The sequence below is a fragment of the Thunnus albacares genome, chromosome 8 (genome assembly GCF_914725855.1).
Source record: "Thunnus albacares chromosome 8, fThuAlb1.1, whole genome shotgun sequence".
Classification (NCBI taxonomy): Eukaryota; Metazoa; Chordata; class Actinopteri; order Scombriformes; family Scombridae; genus Thunnus; species Thunnus albacares.
Window position 1 is genome coordinate 2,728,888 of NC_058113.1, and position 21,737 is coordinate 2,750,624.

Here is a 21,737-nt window from a genome sequence, read left to right on the forward strand (position 1 = left end):
TGAGCACTTCTTTGTTTAGAAACAGTATGTATATGCTAAATGTCTTTGAGGAAGCAGCCTTTTCACCACTCAGGCATTTTTGTTTTTGAAAGCAAATTGTTTTATTGGCATATAAAATTGCTCAGGTGGGGGACAATGATGTAGTATGATGCGGTTTGTTGTAAGATTCCATGTTGGTTTTCCTCCTGTCCTCCCCAATTTTTTGAGTCACAAGCCGCCACTGATCTAAGCCTGCCCTTATGGCCTCTTGGAAATTAAATGCCCAGATAAAGATGCTTGTGTAGATTGCCCTTATCTCGTGCATTTTATCATTAAAAGAGGGCCAAGAGTAAGGATTTCAAATACTAGGACATACAGGTCTTACAGGAGCAAACTGGTGTGACTTCTTTGTTATGACTCACAGTGACCTCCACTTAGAGAGACTGTACTTTGATGCCAACATGTGGGTGGACATGAAGCAGAAACTAGACTGCTTCTATTTCAAGCACTTCCTACCAACCCTTTGAAGTGAAGAAGGTATAGCTACAGTAGGCTACACACGCAAATTGTCATGAGTATACACAGACTATGTTCTATGACTATGACCATTTCAATGCTTTTGACATTCATGAATTTGTATGCATGTACTGGGAAAAAATGATTAAGTAGCCCATAACTGCCTTAGGTATGTCACAAGAAATAAACATAGCAATACAATAGCAAATGAGAAGGCAAGCCAGTTTTGTTTACATTTAGGTTCAGAACAATGGTCCTTGAAAAGTTGTGAGAGCACACACCTTCCATACTTGGTTTATAGACCCCATAGTGGTCATGGGTAATGATCTATCAAAAATGTGGTATTCTTTAATTCTTCTAATGGCCTGTTCAACATGAATCATAATGTGAGCAATTTCCTGTGTCTGCAACACCTCCTCCTGGGTAAGCTGTCTATTAGACCTTAGGAATGATGGTATTACAAGACTGACATTTATGGCAGACAAAAGGTCACTAATAAGGAAGCCTTTATCTGCCATTACTTCGTTCACTTCCTCTAACAAAGAGAGAATCCCAGACAACTTTGTGCTTTCTTTGTCTGATATTGACCCTGTATATAACTCACTGACAAAAGTAAGCACACCAAATGGGATTATGCCAACTAAGGATTTAAGTGTGGACATTCCTTTGTAATGGGAGTAGGTTTCTGAATTTACTACTTTTGAACTGGCCTTTGTATGTGTAATTCTGTACAGACTAATATCACTCTTGTACGTAGGAAAGTATTTTTGAAAGACAGAGGCATAAGTTCATTTACTGTTTCTCCTGAAGGCCAAACAGGGAGAGATCCTAACATGTAATAGACATGTAAAATAAACGTGTAAAAAAACTGGTGAAAGGTAGGCTTTGCTCCTTGAATCCCTTTCTAATGATGTGTTGATCTGCTTGTTTTTGTCTCTGTACTTGACTTGATCCTACCATATTTTCAGCTGTAAGTTGCAAAGCCATAAAAAAGCCATGAGAGTGATATAATCTTTAAACCCTTTGTAGAACGTAATTATTCTCTCATCTCACTGAAATCGTTCAAGAAAGTTGTTTCTTGGTTTCCCAAGCTCCACTTCTTGGCACACGCTGGTCTTGCAGGCCTCTTGAAGCTGCTCCTCCAATGGCAGGGATCTTTGGTCGTAATCGTGATTTGCATGTGGCAACTTGTCTCTACTGTGCTGAAAGTGCAAAGTAAAAATGGAAAGATGTTTTTTGCAGCCATTTGAGTTGTAGCTTATATCTTCCCAGCAGATCAGCAATGTTAAAACCCCGAATATAAGCCGACCCCACTTTTTCAGACATATTTCAAGAAAAAAAACACTGTCCTATATTCGGACCAATATGGTATTATTATTATTATTATATTTCTGACAGGCATCACTGACTCAGTATTTATAATGTTAGGGCTGTCTGGTGAGAGAGACTCAATATAACATACATTGACAGACCTGCCAACTCTAGACAAATTTTTTGAGTACTACTTTGCCGACCTAAATGCATCTAGGTCGACTATTACTCCAAGGTGGGGGTTCCTTTCCTTGAAATTTTCCTAGAGTAGGCAAAGTTATAGACTACAGTGCCAACACACACACACACACAACTAGCAGGCCACAGGCCCATTCTGCCCAATTTACACACACACACAAACACACACACACACACACACACACACACACACACAGGTAAGTTAACGCTATTTCTGCGGCACTTGCTTGCTTTCCATCGTGCTATGATCTGCTCCTCTCATTATGGTTACAGGTTTGGCTGCACTAATAATTATGAATATACACTATAAATAGTCATGTTTAACAATCTGCAACACACGGACAAAATAACTTTACTTTGCCAACTTAAATAACCTGGTGAACAAGCAGGCTGTAACTTTAAGCTAACGTTATTAACGTTAAATATTTTCTCAAGGTTGGAAGGTCTTAACTCAGCCCCAGTCCGTTCACCTTTGCAAAGGACTTAAAAGAACAATTCTCACTTGAAGAACCAGCCAGCCGGCGTGAAAAGGGAGAACAAGAGGAATAAAACTGATGTCATGGTGCTGTAGATTTGCAGTCTCTTGAAATGACAATACGCATTTGTTAATCATGATCATACCTGCTTCATATTTGGGTGAGGCAGGGGGAATGAATCTGGTGCTATGATTGGTCGAACTCTTCTTCTTCTATTGCTTTTCAGCAGGCTAGATGCTGCTGCCTCTTGTTGTTAGACTTAAGTACTCACAATTGAATTCACAGGTATCACCAGCTTTTTGTGTAGTTTAGAGTAACAAATTGTACTAGCGTACTTTGAAAAAGTGCATACCTGCTGTGCAAAGTGCATACAGGTTGGCAGGTCTGAAATTTGGGATAGGGGAGTTGGGGTGGGCGTGCTCACAGTGGACATGGCCTCCAGCACGTTACATTCAGTATTAACGAACAGTAAAACATGTGAAAGTCAAAACCCAACACTAAAAATGTATTATTTTTGTTCATGTACTGAAAAGAATAAGGGACACCTGCACACTGTCATATCAACATGGCAAAAATTATTGGTACCCTTGCATTTCATTAAAATAATGCACCATTTGCCCTGAACAGTGTTGAAATTAAAAGATATTTTATTATCAATGCATGTCTATGTTTGGTTTGCAGTGGAACAAAACAAAAAAGTTAAATAACTGAATTCATGTTTATTCTACAAAGACATTCTAAAATTGCCTGGACAAAATTATTGATGCCCTTTTGAAGTTGTAAGAAATAACTAATTTGTAGTGATACTTTAAGCAGACTATTGTTTTAATAATTATCACAGGTGTTTTCAATCTTATAATCACTCATGCAGCCAGCTTAAAAGGAGAAAATTACTCACTCTGCTGTTTTGTGCCATTGAAGATGGAAAACAAGAAGAAAACTAGAGAGTGGTCTGAAGACATTAGAAAAAAGGTAATAGCCAAGCATGGTCAATGTAAAGGTTACAAGATAATCTCCAAAGAGCTTAATGTTCCTGTGACAACTGTTGCCAATATTATTAAGAAGTTTAAGGCCCGTGGAACTGTAGCCAACATCTCTGGACCTGGTCGCAAGATTGAACAGAAGGATTGCTCAAATGGTCAAGAAAGAACCAAGGGAAACTTCAATACAGATCCAAGCTGATCTACAAGTTCAAGGTACAATAGTTTGAGGTCACACCATCTGGCGCTGTCTGAATGAAAATGGGCTTCATGGTAGAAGACCCAGGACGACCCCACTACTAACAAGGAGACATAAAAAAGCCAGACTGGACTTTGCCAAAATGCATGTTGACAAGCCACAGTCCATCTAGGAAAGTGTGCTTTGAACAGATGAAACAAAATTAGAGCTTTTTGGTAAATCACACCAACCCTATATTTACAGAAGAAAAAATGAAGCCTTCAAAGAAAAGAACACTGTGCCTACCGTGAAACATGGAGGAGGCTCAGTGATGGTTTGCAGTTGCTTTGAAGCCTCAGGTTCTGAGTGCCTTGAATCTGTGCAGGGCACAATGAAATCAGAAGACTATCAAGGCTTTTTGGAGTGAAATATACAGCCTAATGTCAGAAAGCTGTGTCTTAGTTACAGGTCATGGGTCTTCCAGCAGGATTATGACCCCAAACATACATCAAAAAGCACCCGATAGTGGATGAGAACAAAACGTTGGTTCGTTCTGAAGTAACCTGCTATGAGATCTGATCTGATGAATTCCATTGAACATCTATGGAAAGAGCTGAAACTTGCAGTTGGGAGACAGCACCCATCAAACCTGAGATAATTGGAGCAGTTTGCTCAAGAAGAGTAGGCTGAACTACCAGTGGAGAAGTGCAGAAACCTTATTCAGAGTTACAGAAACCGATATAACAATTTACATGAGTTTCATGTTTTACCTGCAAGGCTCATAATTTCAATGGTTTTGTTCATTGTTTGTGATGTTGCAGGTTTCTCTCTTATGTTATTAATTGTTCACGACAATTTGGCAGTTCTCCAAAAGACACAATACATTCAGTGCAGCATTTTTCAATATTACTGTGTCACCAAGTCAAGTCTCCTCAGCATTTTTGCCTTCAAGTCTCAAGTCAAGTTGAGTCTTTAGTCTCAAGTAGCTTAAGTCAAGTCTCACAGCATACAGAAAGCTCTCGTCTTAGCTTGTTCATATTATTTATTACTATTATCTTAACAGTTAATTTTTTGGACAAACAGGATGGGACTCGGGATACCTGCTCGTAATTCAGGACTGTCCTGAATTTTCAGGACATCTGGTCACCCTGCTGAGAATGAGGAATATGAGATGGAGAGGGAGAAGGCGTAGGAAATGGCAGGATGGTACTCTTTATCTTTTTAAATACACAGCACTGGTGGGCAGAATATAATAAGTTCAGTGAAACTGAATGGCCAGGCTCGGTAGTGGACCACGGTAGTGTTATTATAAATCCCACTGCTTTTCTTGGCAAGACACACTCTGCATAGCATTCAAGCGCTAGGATTGGCCAGGCGTCCATGCTCGCCGCTAGCCTGCTAACTGTATGTTCAGTGGGTGGGTTAATTTATTGTTTACCAGACAACAAATGAGACAAGAATTAGCAACACATTGACACTGTCTCTCACTCGCTCTACTTTTTATCTCCTCTTGCAGGAGATAAATGAATGGAAAGCAGATGTCGGTAGTTTCAGAGGCGAGGTGGCCGTCTGGCAGCTCAGGGATTTCATTTTGCCCATTAATTTCTTCCTTGTCAGATCTCTTTTTCTGGGACTGCTGCTGCACCGAGGAGCCACACTGCTGCATGCCAGCCACAGCAACATGTTGCCGAGATCTGCCATTTGAAATGCAGTTTCAGGACATTTTGGAGGTTTGCACAGTCCACCGGCACCAAACGCTCTTGCCTCAGCTCCCAGCACCGACACAGCACTGGTCCCTGTGATTCTTTTTATTTTCGGACAGTGCAAACTGCATTTCAAATGGTGGATCTCAACAACATGTCCATCCATCCTGCAGTGCGCAGTGGCTGGCATGCGGTGGTGTGGCTCGTTAGTGCAGCAGCAACAGCAGTCCTGGGAAAAGAGATATGACAAGGAACAAACAAAAATTCGATGCCCCATATCACTATATTGCAAGCTACATATAGAGAATGTGAAGTTGACGTCAACACCATGTTGAAATTTGGGTACGCGTCATGTTTAGAGGATCCTACTGCCTTTCTGTTGGTGAGTTGGAGCTACAAGTTCATCACTTTTAACAACATTCCTGCATCAATGAAAGTGTGTTGTGCAGCTTACACATGTAGTTATTTGTAGCATTGTGTACAGGATACTTTAAATCCATTCAGAAGTTTAAAGCAATGCTGTAAGCTAAAGTTATTACAGTGAAGCTCACAGTTCAGAGAAAGTAGAGCTGATGCAAGCTGAACTAACGCCACAATAAAATGAATAATATGCTGACAACTGTTTTGGACAGGTAACCCCTGTGAATAAATCCCAGCCAGTCTCTGTTGCTTTAATTAGCAAACAGCTATCAGTTTGCTGTTAGTAACTCATACACGTCTGCGTTTTCATCTCACAGTAACATTACGTGTTTTATTACTCTCAGTTCACATCCATCAATGTTATACAATCCGCCAGATTGCTATAGCTTCCTAAAAATATGAAGTTCGTAAATGTTTGACTGTGATTTGACACGTACTGTTGATAACCAGTGATATAACTGAGCAACACATAAGGCCCACTCCACAACTTAATGAAGGATATTTTAGAGTATATTTACTCCTGAACAGTTATTACCCTGTCTACATGAAATATGTAATAATTAGACTTTGGAACATCTTGTGTAATACTTCTGTCCATTAATAGGCCCACAGTGAGGGGCAGAGTTGCATCACAGTGAGTGATGAAGACTACAGCAGCACATGGGATACATGAAGAGAGTGAAGCTTGATGCAGGACTGAAGCAGAAGCTGCAGGACATCCAACAACCTTTCCTTAGATGAATATTATTCTCTCTGCCTGCCCAGCCATGAGAGACAGCATGATGACACTTGTGTTGGTGGGAGCATCAGCTTGTTCAGTAGTTTCAGACAGAAGCATCCAGGTGTTGGGCTCTGGCTGCTGGATGTTACTGTAACCCTTAACATGCTCCTTTTGTAAAATAAAGTTTTATTCTATACAATTCTGATGTAGTATTTTGTCCTTCATATTATACACTACCAGTACTTAAGTGTTAAATGTGACATATAGAACTTACGAGTACAGTTCTGGGTAAACATGATTGCAGAGAACCTGAATGAATTTGCAACAGTTCACTGAAAATGATCTAATGCTATTACCAAGAGTCCACAGTGTCAAAAATGTAATATTCATGACAATAAGTCTACTGGCCCTGTATTACATTGCCTTTTACTGTATATTACATTCAAACAATTAGACGTGTAATATGAGGTTAACTTTTCACATTAATACTGAGAAAAAGAGAATCACAGTCAGGTCTGCTCAGATGACAAGTACATTAATAAAATGTGAACGTTCAAACTTTTGTCTATCTCTACATTTCTTTCGAGGACGATGACGGAGTGGACATGAACAGAAGGTCTGCTGTCCAGGCTGGAGGGGTCTTCATCTTCTGCACTGTACAGAGGCTGTGGCACAGGCCACTTCTGTAAATACAACATGTGTAAATTCATTGTATATAGATCAGTTTGAGCTCAATGCATGCATGTGACCACTGAAATACAAAACAAACTTTCCTCCTTTGTTCAGTATGATTGTCACTTCACAATAAACTTAGATAAAGTTTAGATAATTTTTGTTCTTCATGCTGAACAGACACTTCACCACTGTCTATCCATTGTCTACCATGTTTTGTATTTCTTGGTTTATTGAGCCAAAAGGAGTGCTAATTTACCTTTGCGAGTATGACTGCTCTTGCAGTTTGCCGGCTTGTGAATTAACAGATCTTGCACCCAGCTACTGCAAAACTGGGATGTGTAACTTTTAAACTATTTAACCAAGTTTTTAGCCAAACAAAACAAAAAGGTAAGCAGCTAACCACTGCGGCACCATTGCAGGCACAGGCAGGGAGGGAGGGAGCATGTTCCTCCAAGGATGGCGCCCCTATCCCAACACACAAAACAGCGTGACATACCTTCACATTCTTTATAATACATACCTCTATGCTTGAGTCAAATTGTTAACTTATAGTCCATCAGAATGGCGCAAGCATGGATGCCTGGTCAATCCTAGTGCTTGAATGCTACGCAGGGCATGTCTTGCCAAGAAAAGCAGTGGGATTCATAATAGCATCACGGTAACATAGCTACCACTAGCTCCCAAACTAACATTAGTGAATGTCTTACCTTATCTGGACCAATGTTTCTTATTTTCACAACCCATTTGCAATGGATTTCAGAATTGGTAGGATACAATGGTCAGGAACAGGCTTATAGGTTGTCAATGGGAAGACAGCCCAAAACAGGCACACAAATCCAGAGTTGCATGGCAGGCAAGCAGGTCATAAACAGACAGAAGTTCAAAACCATAGGAAATGGCATGAACAGGTTACAGGCAGGATCAGACAGAGACAGAGACAGAGACAGGAACAGGAACAGGAACAGGATGGCTTGAACACAAGTGTCCAACAAAGTAACATTGAAGCAACAAAGACAAACTAACAGGGAATGAATGGCAGGATTGGTATTTGTACAGGGGAGCTAATGAGGGAATGGGCCGCAGGTGCAGACAACTGGGGAGTGGCAACAGGTGAGCAGGTGGGTGTGGAAACCAGGCAGGAAGGTCTGGGGGCATCTAGTGAACAGGTGGAGAAATAGCAAAGACTAGAAAAGCGTGTGGAGCTGAAGGCAGGGACAGCGACAGAATGGGCAAGGGGAAGATAAACAGGAATTGTGACAGTTCCACAAAACAATTTTCACATCAACAAACTTTGAGCAGTCTTTAGTCTAATAACAAAACCCTTTGACTTAACTTAAAGTGAAAATTGTCCTCAGACTTGTAAAAAAAGGTGTATTTTTACATAAAATCTTGCCTGGTTACAGCTTTCAATACTCTGTATATGATCCTTGATCTAATTATTACTCCATTTTTGAAGGCTGAAGATGTCCATCATTTGAGGCTGAGCTAAATTCAGAATGCCTTTATCATCCTGAGTGTCTCAGGATGATAAGGGAGGCGGAGCCTCACTGCATTTCTCTTTTGAACAGAGCTCTGGCACACTGAGTCATATTGCATTCCCTTCCTTTTTATTTTGCTCTACTGTCATATTAAAGCCCCACTCCAGCCAGTGTTACTTCCTTATTAATGATTAACGTTCTTTCTCAGAGAATGGGTTGTGGTCATAGTTGGATGTAATCCATTAAAATGGCAACCAGATTGCCGTTCTAGCGCACTGGCGATGTGATGGAATGGTGGTGATATTATAGCCTAACCTGTCCACTTACTACAGCATTAGCTATATAGATTAGGTTGCATGTAAGTAACAGAAATATGTGATATCCATAGCTGAAATCAGACGATGGCTTCTTTATTAATGGATCATCTATCCTGAGCAATTTCTTTCTATTATAGTAAATGTCTGTAAATTTTACTCCTCAGTAGCCAGGCCCAGTTCTATGAGGGTGCAAAAGCATGGTATTGCACCTTCAGTTGAAATTTGAATAATAAATGTCAAGTGCAGTGTGGAAGGTCATAGGTGCACGGACTGCGTGGATGTACCCATGAACACCTGCTATTTCGGTTCATGTATGTGCAAAAGGGCTGAGTGAAGGTGAATATAGATCAGCAGGTGTGGTGATCATTAAATACTCTCTCAGTTAGTCACATCACCGCTCTCATAGCTCTGAGACAGCTGTGCCAAATTATGCCGGGATCAGACTACACAATATTTTTGTCTTTCACGATGGTCACCATGTCAGATTAGGCAATCATAGTGCCATGAATTCCTGCTGTGTCTTGGTCAGGAGACTGGCAACACTACAAGTATGACCCTGACAAATCATTGTTCATGACCTTGTGTGAGTTCATAGGTTGTCGGGGAGGAGGGTCAGGAAATTGTGAATGTGTGATGCTGGTGGTCTTGTGTTCTGAAAAGAAAAAGAAAAGAAAGAAAAAACAATTGCGGACCCATTTCTGGTTGTCACAAAGAGGACAGTATGGGCTGCCTTTCTTTCAAAGAGATCTTGAGATAATGAATGTGTTAACATTTCAAGAACATTACAAAATGTAGCTAGCTACCAGGTTCGTTGTATGTAAACAGAAGGTCTCATGGAGGGAAAAATGATTGGGTTTTGGAGAGTTGTATACATACTATACTGTAAATGAAGATACAAAGATATGTTTCAATATCAGGTCGTTTTATAATCACTGTAATGGAAGTGCTCTCTGGTGCACATATGTAAACACAGACACAGACACTTCTTAGTTTAACAGCGGTTGGCATCTATAAATGCTGCATCATCACCATCTACTGGAAAGCGCTTGGCCTTCCCTGCATTTGTGGATTTTGTGTGACACAGACAGAGCGGTACAACAGTCTCAAAAGGATCCCCACGAATAAGTTAAAAGCTATGTTGATGTATATATGATGATATACCAGTGGTAAATTAGAGGCACAGATACAGATATACAGATACGAATCACTCTGCATATTTGTGCATTGTGTTTTACGATTTACGTAACTTGACATTTGAAGTGATTCATTTGATGTGAATACTAATGAGCCTGTTTTAATCTCATAGCAAAGAGGCTGATGAGCCCTGATAACCCAACGTCTCCTTCATAAAAGGCAGAATATCGAGTGATAACCAACCAGTCTGTGTGTGTGGTTACACTGTAGCAGCCTGGTGGTCATCAGGCTGCAGATTTATAAATATATCAGTCCTGCTGCCTTCAGATTCTGCAGTGATTTAATGAACTGAAGGAGAAGCTTTTCATACAATATAAAGCAGCTGTGGACAGCAGATACTGTAAGAATCACCCATCTGCATTTATAGATCAGTGCAGACTGATTTACTGACTTTCCAACTTTAACAACATTACAATCAAAATCAGCACAGGAGATAATGTTTAGAGTGTTTAATTGAAATAAATTATTTAGCAGTAATCCATTGTTGCAGCACGTCTGCAGCAAGTATCTGTCTGTCTGATTTGGTTCTTCTTCTGTCCGTGGAGTCAACGAATGGAAATACAGACAGTGCCACTCTGCCATTGCAACCCACAGTGTGGTCAGAAGGGGGATTACATCTGTAGTGATAATGACTTGAAAAAGTTTAAGAGACTTAAGCTCTGCTATTGAACTGTGTTCTGTGAATGAAAGTTGGCATGTATGTTCAAGACTTACTGCAGGATGTCTCAGACATGTTTTGAGCGGGCACAGCAGTTAATCTAAAAAGCAAGGTATCTCTGTCTGTCTGTCTATATGTATGTGTGTCCATCGCATATCTCTTTTTCCATTCATCCGATCAACTTAACTCTTGGTGGGTGTATTGCTAGGGACCCAAGGACGTACAGTGTCAAATTTGGTGCATTTTGGACATGTGTCACGTTTAATATTAATAAACTTTGAATAAACAAGTGATCAGCGAGCCGCTCAGCTCCATGTCTTAGTGCAACAGGGGCTGCACCATCACTGTCACATCATAGAGGGACGGGGCTTCAGGGCTTTGACTGGACTTGGCAGATGTACTGTTGAAGACCCAAGGAAGTGCAGTTTAATTAACTTTGAATAGATGAGCATACAGCAAGGCACTTAGCTCCGTGACTGAGTGCAGCGGGGGCTGTTTGATATAAACACTGTCACAACACAGCAGGGCAGGGCTTCTGGGCCCCGACTCGCTGAGCTGGACAAAGGCACATGCCTTGCTCTGTTAAACTGCCCAAGAGAGACGAATGAGCATACGTAGGAGAAAAAAAACAAAGGCAGAGGCAGTAAAACTAGTCAACAGGAGCAGACACATTTGATTGGCAGCAGAATCAACCAATGGAAGGCCGTAAACTGCTTCTACAGTTCAACCTCAGTTTAGTCTCACTGGTGAATTTTCTGTCTGGTTTTAAACCATTTAATTTATTAAATCCTTATCATTGCAATTGATACATTTGTCAGTTGATATATACATATGCAATTCTCGAGAAATTATAATCAATCAGCCTGTTCCAAACAGGCACATTTTGAATGGACACTGCAGTAGTTTAGTTTGAAACACAAGCACGTGATACTGTATCAGTAGCCTATTTGACACTCACAAAAACAAAGGGATTTTATGTGGATGACGTATGACTGCATCATTCTACTACAGTCATGCATCATTGTTCCGTTTTAGCAACAGCTTAAATTTTTCTAACTTTGAGTGCAAAATTTTTGTCAAAAAATATTGGGTGAACAGTATGGCTAATCAACAGTCAGGAAATGACTTACAAATATTAAATATTTTAAAAATGCCAAAATACACTGGAGAGGGGCTTTAAGTTCTATCTGAAATAGATTTTTCAATATTTTAAAATATCCTCCAGTCGAATCAAGGGCACCCATTGAGAATTCAATTTGGAAACTAAAAGCCAGGAGTTGGAAAAGAAAATCCCTCTTCAGAGAAAAAAAGTGAATAATTCAGAGTCCATTCTTTTGAACAAGCTGCCAACAAATTACCAGGAGTCCGGAGTCAGAGAGAACTAACAGAGCCAACCTGCACTCTCTCTCGCTGTCTCTCTCTCTCTCTCAACGGCACTAGACATGGAACGCATAAACACACACACAAAGATGCACTCAAACCCACTGCCACTTAAGAATTTATTCTTGGCTTTTCACTAAGAACATTCTCCTTTCAGATATATTTTCACCCTTATATACTTATATACAGTACCAGTCAAAAGTTTAAACATACTTTCTCATTCAAGGTAATGTGACTTTTGACTGGTACTAAATGTATTGTCACTTTAAGATACTAATTTAATGGTAAAGAATACAGGTATGTAAGATGGGAATGTATGTATGCATGATTACAATACATGCATGTTAGGAGGTTCCTGTCCAGTATCATGGAAGGAGATAAAACACAAGTACCACAACAAGCAATTGGGGTATTAAGATGATTTTGAAGGTTTATGAAATACTGTATCATTGAAGTCTTCATTTAGAGATAACAGGACATAACTGTTCTCAGACCTGATTCTTGTTCACTTTAATAAGCAGTCATCAAAAAATGAAGATATCCATACAAGGACTCCAATGAGTTGACATTTTGCCTATTTCTTGAGTATTTAACAAATTTTCTGTGACATGTGGGACAGAGCAGGTGAACCCAAGTGCAGACTCTTGAGACAGGCAGGTGAAATGAGAAGGTGTTTTAGGAAACTCTAAAACACAAGCATACAGAAAGCAATTGGAGGACAACCAAAACAGGTGAACCAGTTCATAGGGGCAAGGCAGGCAGGTGACAAATGGGCAAAAAGGTCTAAACCACAGGAACAGCAGGACCAGGCAAAGCACAGGACCAGGAACAGACTGGATCAGGATGGCTAGAATGCAAGTGTCAAATGAAGCAACCTCCATGAACTAGCAGTGAATGAATGTCTGAGACCGGTATATGAACTGAGGAGCTGATGAGGGAATGGGCTGCAGGTTCAGATAATTACTGAGTGGAAACAGGTGTGTAAGATGGGGAAAGGAGGGAAAGTCTGAGGGCATCTGGTGGACAGCTTGAGAATGGCAGGTGTGGGGAGTTGGAAGAAAGAACATGGCTAGGGAGAAGTAATGCATAGAGTTAGGGATGAGAGTGAGGCTGCAGAGAGGCACTGAGGAGGAGACTGTGACATTCTCAAACTGACAGAAATTCAGATACAGGGTTTGAACGTGATCACAGAATTTTCTGTGCCAGAGGTTCTCAAAGTGGGAGGCAGGCTCCCCAGGGGGGCTCCAAACAGTTTCAGGGAAGGCTCAGTGAATGGTAGTGAAAAAAATATGACATTAGTTATCAAAAGGAGATCACATAGAATAGCCTACATGTGTTTGATTTGGTTAAAGAGATAGTTCAGAGATACAGTAGTACAGTATGAATTTGGCAATATCAGGCTATCTCAGTTGTTGATTGTCTATGTTTATTATCACATTTACTCTCCAGATCATCACATTCCAGCTACTGCACCTCGACTACTTCTTCTGTCTTTATGACGCGTTATAGGCATCAACTGATGGCAGTCAGACAGCCAGTGTGTGTTGCCTTTCTATAGCAGAGTGACTCATTACTGTAGAGAAATGCTATTCTATCTGTGTAACATAAGTTAGCATGCACATATACTTCCTGGTTTGAGAGGAACTTTCTGGTTAAAGTCACAGTGAAATGGTAGTTAAAGCATCTTTATCTTCTGTAATGTGATATACAGTATGTCCATGTGAAACAAAATATGTGGGCAAGATATTGGTACAAAATGGATTGGATTCCTCATAATTGGGCATGGCTTAACACAATACAGAACAAAACAGAGCTGCAGAGGATTATTGGCATCCACTCACACCTCCCTCATGGCCGTTGGTAGATCAGGAGGAAAAGGACAAGGGAGAAATGAATAAATTAGACATCAACTGCATTCTTTAGAAATGTAAACAATGTTTTGCCAACTGATATCCAAACACATACCTCCAACTGTGATATTGCTCTGCTAGCTGTGGCCCACAAACTATAAAGTGTGGTTGATGATTGACAGGGTTAACTAGTCACCACAAATGACATTTGATTGGATAATGATGACCGAGGGCCCATTTACACCTGGTATTGACATGTGATCTGCATCTGGATACATAATCTGGATAATGACATCGGATCAGTGGTCTTTGCATTTACACATTCTGATCAGATCTCAATGTGCAAATTAGCTTGGTGGAGCTGGCGGACTTTTCAACAAACATGACACGTCCCAGGTCAAGGAAACTGCTGCCACAAACGGACATCATTCATTTCTAAATCGCTTTTTGCGAGGGAAGACTTTAAACTACCGCTGCTATGGCACTTGCATTAGCTGACAGGAAGAGGCCAGTGACCTTTCAACTTACTGGGCCGAATTTTTTCTTATGAATGTGTCACACTGTACAGATTACATTTATGCCTGCTGATATCTGTTTACAATGCAAGCCTGACCATCTTCAGATGTGGTCTGGCTGATCCGAACGCATTCTGATCACATTGAGTGCATTTACACCTGCATTAACATGAGTTTTTCCCTATCCAGATAACATATGCAGATATTGCATTTTAATGCCAAGTGTAAATAGGGTATGAATGATCAATGATGATGATCAAAATATTTCAACATTTTACATGAAGTGAAAAAAGAGGGTTACAAAACACCCCAAAATGATTTTTGACAGAGATAAGAGAACAATTAACACAGGAGCACTGGATTAGAACTTGGAAAATGTATCTTCATGAATTATATCTTGCACTGCCCCTCATACAGTGGCCACACATACACACCATACATACAATTTCATAGTCACTTTAGCAGGCACAGTCATAAACAAATAACAACACCCTATCTTACTCAACTTCTCATGCACGCATGTATGCACGCATACACGCATCCATAAACAGGCAATACTGCACCGGCTACACAAAGAGTTGTTGAGAGTGTGTGGCAGATTGCCTGCAGCTTTCAAGGAGGTGAGTTATTAAGATGTATGTGACGGTGGCTGCACTGTGGGAGAGGGTCTTCACCATGGCGCTCACTTCAAAATGTGAATATTTGGATGGATTTCTGCCTTGAGGGAAAAGCCGGTAGCAGCATCCTGGAAGCACATTAGCAGGGTGTTGAGCATCTTTCTGACAAAAACAAATGGCTCCCGTATGCCACAGGAGATACCAAGGAGTTCTTTTATTGTTACTGTTGAGAGCCAGAAGTGCTTCTCAGTTAGACTATGTTTCAGGATGTCTCCTCTAATGTGCCCACATATCCTGTACACCCTGAGCAGAGTACTTTGTGTCTGTGGGAAAAAGAGAAATAATAGGACAATACAGCAGGTAGACCTGTAAGTGATAAATGTTATAAAATAAATGTTGGATTTTGCACCTGGAAATAGATGTAATTTATATTCACATGTCCTTTGGACTTGTTCTCTTTATTCTTGGATTTTTGCCCTGCTAGTGACAGGGCCTCAGGATGATGATTCCAGTGAGTCAAGAAACCATCTATTGACTAGACTGACATTTGACATTGACATTTGGCATTGATATTCAGAGGATGATTTCAAATAATGTAGGTGACCCTTTTGTCTGGCACCATAACCAGGGATGGATTATGAGACTATGGTCTCCTGGGCACAGATGTGGTAAAGTCCCCCTCCTCCTAACCAGAAGAAGCTAAATTACAATAAAATTAATATCAGATCACACTCAGTACCGGCGGATATAATATATTAGGGGATCAGACACAAAAAAGCTACTGGGACATCTCTAGTGTTGAATGAGCACTGTCACTTCAAACACAGGCTCTGGCTCAGGGCCCACCCTGCCCTATTAGGCCCAGTGCCCAGTATGCCCATTGGTCATCTGTCCATAGCTCAAATATGCAGATTGCCTTGAAATTATCTGAACACATTTTCTTTTTGATTTCATTTTTGATTTCATTGACCCTATGACCCCTAGCGCCACCTCCAGGATAAACTTCACTTTTTTTTACCTGCACCGAGGCTTTCTACACATGATCAGTGGTATGAACAGTGCAGAGGCAAAAATGTGCTTGGATGTCTGTTGTTTGTCTGTACTTTTGTACTGAAAATTTTAAAAACAAAACAACAAGCCTAGCAAGGCCCACCATGAATTATGCAAGTGCGGCTCAGGTAGAAGGGCAGCCATTGATTGTAGGGTTGGTGGTTTGATCACCACGTCCTCCTGTCCCAACACTATCTACAGACAAGGATGTCAATATTGGATGATTCAGAAAAAACCTTACCCATCACAAGATCATGCAAGAATCCATCTTGTCAGGCTTCAAGTTAGGTTCTTGTGTCCAACCCACCGGTGGTTCGGACCAATCAGCGCCCTGTGAGGATTCTTGTGTGATCTTGTGATCTTGCAAATCCAGCTGCCTTGCAAGGTAAGACAGTGATAGACAGTAATGAACGGATGTTTCATCCAATCACCTGCCGAGTATTTTTTGAAAGTGCCTGCCCTTTTCCAAACAGTTTCCGAGGACGACTCCTCAGATAGTTCTGTGTAACAAACCATCTGGCACGTCAGGTTAGCAAAAACCTAGATTACGTTCAATGACAGCATTAAAAAATGTTTTTAAGGTTAGGGAAACATTGCGGTTAGGATTAATAAAAATATGATATTTATTGCAGGTCTTTGATAGGACACAATGATGTGTGTGTATGGGTGAATGTGAGGCTTTGTGAAGTGCTTTGTCCTTCTCAGGTAGAAAAGCAGGACAAAGTAAAAGTAGTCCATTTACCACATGTACTGTATATCAGTTCAACAAAAAAGAAGGCTACTAGTCTCCCTGCCAAGATCATGGTATGAATGTCATACAATTCTTGGACATTTGAAACACAGATAATTTGCTTTTCATTCATAGGGTAAAAAAATGGAACATGCAAGCGTTCAGACTCTGCCACTGTAGCTTTTTAATTAAATACAAATGCATATCATTATGGAATAAACTATAATATCTTTTACTATAAAAAAAAATGTAAACACACTGTACCAAAACCTGCTTGCATGGTAAATCATTTCTCAAGTTTTTGAAAAAGGAATTATGTCTGTTAATGTCCAATATAACAACTAATTGTGGTGCCCATTTTCTTTTGCACTAGTTTTTTCAGTAATGCTGTATTCATGAAATCTGTTTGCCTCATTGATTTAGTGGTTTTCTTTGCAGTTTGGTTCATATTACTTTGCCTTTGCCCGTGGTAATGTCATCCACAGAATATTCACTTGGAATGTGGTCTATGTTGGACATAACACTATCAGGGATGACAAGTCAAACATGAGAAATTCACATAAATAAAACTCAAACTGATGGATTATATAGTACAAGCTTTGCCCTTTAGTGTGGTCTCAGGGACATGTGTGTGTTCTTGTTTTGTGTGTGTGTGTGTAAGAGAACGAGAGAGCAAGAGAGACAGAGTGTGAATCATTCTCTCACTCTCAGTTTTCTCTCAGAGCTGTCTTGCGGCGTAGCCAGAGTTCAGTGGACACCACTCATGCATACAGCGCATGAAGTGGTGTGTGTGTGTGTGTGTGTGTGTGTGTGTGTGTGTGTGTGTGTGTGTGTGGTAGGGGTGTGATTTGGGCCTGGCCTAAGAGGACAAACGATACAGAGGAATAAAAGCAAATGAAGTGAGAGAGTGGATGAGACACCTTCTTCATGGACTGGAGTTACTATGAATTCCAATGAGGTTGTGTGATTGAGTGCACATGGCAGGCTGCTTTTAAGTTCACTGTGGGCAAAATGCAACATTAAAGGATATGTAGCAGAATCTTACACACATTTCACCTTTTTCCTTGTGGACAATAGGGATGTGCAGAGAGCCCAGTATTTGTATTTGTATCTGTATTTGTTGAGGCAGCAAAATGATTTGTATTTGTATTTGAATAAAAATGGAAAGAGACTTAAAAACCCTATTTTTGTTTTTATTACACTTTTAATTGTAGGAAATTAAGGTGTTACAACAACTGTTCATGAATAAACTATCTTACTATGGAGGTCCCCACACCGGGTCTCAAACAGGAGTCTCTCAGATCATAGACGACTGTGCTGACTATTGAGCTAAAACTTTACTCATGGCCTCATTGCAGACAGACTTCTACCTATTAATACATCCACAACACAGAGACAGCACACCATGTCATGTGTGAGGAAGAACTTCAAAGGCAATTATTACTTTGCACTTTTCATTTATTGCTTATTTTTGACAACCTAATTTTGTGGAGAGGAGAGGGGGAACAACAGGTTATGGAGAGTCTCTTGGGAGCACTTGTAGCAGGTGGATGTGACTCCCCTCATTGAGACCTGCTGATAGACGTGACAACGGAGCAGAGGAGAAAGACTGAGATAGCATTGTAACAGACCTGTGTGCTGGTATTTGACTTTTTTTTCTTCCCAAAAACAAATGATTTTTGAAATATTTGTATGAAAACAAACAAATCACTATTTGTACTTTGCCAAATAATGTATTTGTATTTGGGCACACCACTAGTGGACAACATTAACTTTTCAGCTGACTGACAATACACTGACAATAATCAACCCAGTCTCACATCAAAATGTGGAATAGCTATGTTGGTCCACAATGCAATGTATTAGTTTCACAATAATTGCTCTAAAATTGTGAGATGCCTGTGTTTTTTTTGGCTTATTCTTTTCCATTTGCCTGTGTCCACATATATCTTTAACATTTCTCAACACAAAAGCGTCCTTGATAACTCAACAATACAATATGTTAATGTTAAGACCATCAGTTTTAATCATTTCTGCTTTGATTCTGAGAAATAAAGGTTTTTTGTCAGTTTTTGATAGTGGAGGTCTACAGAAGAGCATTGTGTTGTGGGTGGACTTCGCTCCTGTTTTGGGTTGTCTGCCATCGGTGGGCTTCATTCCATTTCAAATTGCTGCCTGTCGGCTACAATATGTAAGTTATAACTGAATCTAGTAGTCAACTTTTAACTTGGCTTTCTATGGCTAAATGAATGTTTGTTGAGTCTGGGAAGTTTTCCTTCCACACAACTCTGATCCGCTTATTTCCACATTCACTCAAAAAGTGATGTTCAGCCTACTTTCACAAGTACCACATTCTCTCAGAATACCCTCTTTTCATGCAGTGTTATGGATCAAGTTTATCTGCAATTTTTGGAAAACTCCTTCTACTGTATATTAGCAAGATGATAATCTGGAACACACATGACACAATGTTTTAAATAAACTCACATCTTCAGTCAGACGTATATGTTGTGATAATGTTACATAAATGCTTTCATGAATGGCTTAATATCTTATTCATAACTGATCAGTCTTTTATCCCACAAGTTATATGTGCTTTTGTCTCGATTATAGTTACAGTATTTATTCTTTTCTAATATGTGATTTCTATTTTAACTTTAAAAATAGGTGTATTTGTGTGCCTTTGACATAGTACAAGAACTATGCTTGTAACTATGTTTGGTGCAGTACATCAATATAAAAACCAAAACCAGGTTTTCAAGGCACTGTAGTAAAGTCTTGACAGAAAGTTGTCAGAGGAGGTCTGGAAACGAAGTCTCTTTTTAATAATGAACCCCATAGTTTTCTGTGGTTGGCTCATTATTCATGCCATGCGCGATGCTTGGTGGATGGATGTGTGGGTGGAGTTAGCTGGTGTATGGGTGAGAGTACCCAAGTGAACAAGATGACAGTGGAAAGACACGTATTCCAAACAATAAGAAGTATACAGAAAATCACGCAGATAACAAAAACACACTACAGTCTAATCTATAGCAGTTTACAAGCCTGTATATTTTATAAAAACAGTTCTTAATTTTGTAGTTTTCCCCTCAATTGCCATTCTTCAGCTGCAACATGCTTTTCCTTTGTCTGTGTTTCTGCACGGTTTTGGGTGCAGTTGATCAGTCTGAGCAAACTTCTTCTTTTGGTTTTATCGGTTTTATTGGCAAACAGCTTTCAGGTGCATTTTCACCACCCACTGATCTTGAGTGTGGATCTGTCCTCCCTCTAATACTAGTGCAGTGCCCGTTGAAGCCCATGCGAAGTGCCAAGAACTGCAGTTCCTTGAATGGCCACTTGAGGCAGGCTCCAAAAGTGAGTCAATCCCCATAGACCCCCATGTTAAAATGCCCAACTTTACAGCAGAAATAAACATGTTAACAGCCTGGTACAAAAATGGTTTTGGTCTCTGTAGCTAATTTCCCCTTTCATGACAACTGTACAGGGGATGATTTTTTTCATAACTTACCCATTGAAATTTTATTAAGCTGTAAAATTATGCATAATAAAGGACGTGGCCATTTTGAGTGACAGGTTGCTAGCCGCCAGGTAGCTTGTTTCAGCAACCAGGCTTCACTCAGCCCGCCTCAGCTCCACCTCTTTGTCCATTTTGGATTAGCGGGGAGTTAGGTGGAGTCAGGTGGTGACGGCCAGAGCTGCCCACTTTGAACTTCAAAAACTTCAGAAACCAATGGGTGACTTCACGGTGGCCATGTGCATATTTTTTATAGAATATTTTTTACAAAAATGAATAGAGTTGACGTGAAGTGTGAATGAGTATATACACCAGCAACATGAAATAAACTAACATTCTATTATACACAGATATTATAAGTAATAGGCTAAGTGCTCTAATAGTTAATTAAATGTTGTCATTTCAAGTAAAATAAGCGCTACATTTAAAAATAAAATAATATGCATCCTAAAATAAAATGGATTGATCAAATTGGGCTCTTAGATTGTTCCTATTTTCTGTGCCTTCAGTTCGGATTTGAGTGGGTATGTTTGCTCCAAAGATTTGTGCTTTGTCTGTAGTGGCACTTCACAATCACCACGGTCTTTGAACATATGAGACAAACTGGTTTTGACCTGCCTGTGTAAGGATTTGCTCAGTTTTACGCACGTAACTACAATCATCGTGTATTTGGCTCTTGAGCACTTCCAAAACATGGGTGACCTGAATGACTCCTGTGTAGACACTCATGCTGCTAAACATGCTGCTAACGCTACACTTTCTGTCTAGATGCAGAGTATGAGTGTCCATTCTTGATTAAAATGTCTGTTTTTGCTGTTTGCCTTTCTCTCTTTAGAGCACTTTTCTCTGACCTGTGTATGCCTTGTCTCTGGTCTCTCCTTGACATGTGGGAGTCAGTCAAATTGCACCAAAGTCGACATGGCACTACCTTTGTTGCCCAGCCATACACCCGCCAAATGTGAAGTTGATTGGATGAACAGTTCAAGACATACAGACATACAGACACACAGACAGAGATTCCTTCTTTTAGTAGATAGATTTCTACCAAAGAATTACAATGAAGACAATAGTCTAAATTAAATAGACTAAATAAGAGAACCAAATGAAAATAAAATAAATAAATAAATACTAATATGTCTCAGATTCTATTCCTTAATCTTGTTTATCTTAAATACTCTAGTAGTAAATACTTAAGTATTATGCTTTCCAATCACATAGAGAGAACTGTTTAGACCAGTGTAACCATTCCTTAATTTTGCTATAACTCCTCTTTCCTA

The 21,737-nt window shown here is 40.0% G+C and overlaps 1 long non-coding RNA gene across 1 annotated transcript; it reads right to left on the reverse strand.

The window, feature by feature from the left end:
- Window positions 1–6,890: 6,890 nt before the first annotated feature.
- Window positions 6,891–8,273, reverse strand: LOC122987482. The gene is made up of 2 exons (XR_006404497.1): window positions 7,865–8,273; window positions 6,891–7,165 (listed from the first exon to the last, which is right to left on the reverse strand). It is a non-coding gene; the product is annotated as an uncharacterized LOC122987482 (long non-coding RNA).
- Between the last annotated feature and the right edge of the window lie 13,464 nt (window positions 8,274–21,737).